Here is a 599-nt window from a genome sequence, read left to right as displayed (position 1 = left end):
GTGATTTGCAGAAGTGCCTCCACCTCACCCGAACCCAGAGCCACGCGAGACCCTGCAGAAGGTGAAGAATGTTCTAGAACAATTCAAATCCCGCCAGGACTGCCCTGAGGAGCCAGCGTCCTGGGGTCTCTGCACGGCATCCAGTGGCGCACACTCCCCAGACCCGGAGGAGCCCCCCTTGTGCTTGAACTCGGGGCCCGACCCAGGGGCCCTGGGCCCGCTGCTGCTGCTCCTGGACACCCCTGAGTACCAGCCCCGGTTCCGCGGCCTGTACCACCTCTCCCTGCCGGCACTGAGCTCCGTGCTGGGCGGCCTCGCCGACGAGGAGGAGCTGGCTGGGCGCCTGGTGCAGGCCCGCGGGGCGGCCAAGAAGGCGGGCCTCCCCATGGCCCTCGCCAGGACCTGCTTCCTCCTGGGGCGGCTGTGCGCACGCCGGCTCAAGCTCTCCCAGGCCCGGGTGTACTTGGAGGAGGCCCTGGGGGCGCTGGGGGGCCACTTCGGCGACCTGCCCCTGGTGGTGGCCGTGTACGCCAGCCTGGCCTCCGTCCACCTGAAGCAGAAGAACAGAGACAAGTGCGCGCAGGTGGTGCTCAAGGCCG

At 69.1% G+C, this 599-nt stretch overlaps 1 pseudogene; it reads left to right on the top strand.

Annotated features, from left to right (window-relative positions):
- Window positions 1-4: 4 nt before the first annotated feature.
- On the top strand, window positions 5-595 carry LOC115285189 (annotated as a pseudogene).
- The last annotated feature ends 4 nt before the right edge of the window (window positions 596-599 follow it).

This window comes from Suricata suricatta, unplaced genomic scaffold (genome assembly GCF_006229205.1).
Source record: "Suricata suricatta isolate VVHF042 unplaced genomic scaffold, meerkat_22Aug2017_6uvM2_HiC HiC_scaffold_50653, whole genome shotgun sequence".
NCBI classification, from domain to species: Eukaryota; Metazoa; Chordata; class Mammalia; order Carnivora; family Herpestidae; genus Suricata; species Suricata suricatta.
The sequence above is the reverse complement of the archived record's forward strand: the minus strand, read 5'-3'. Positions and strand labels throughout refer to the sequence as shown.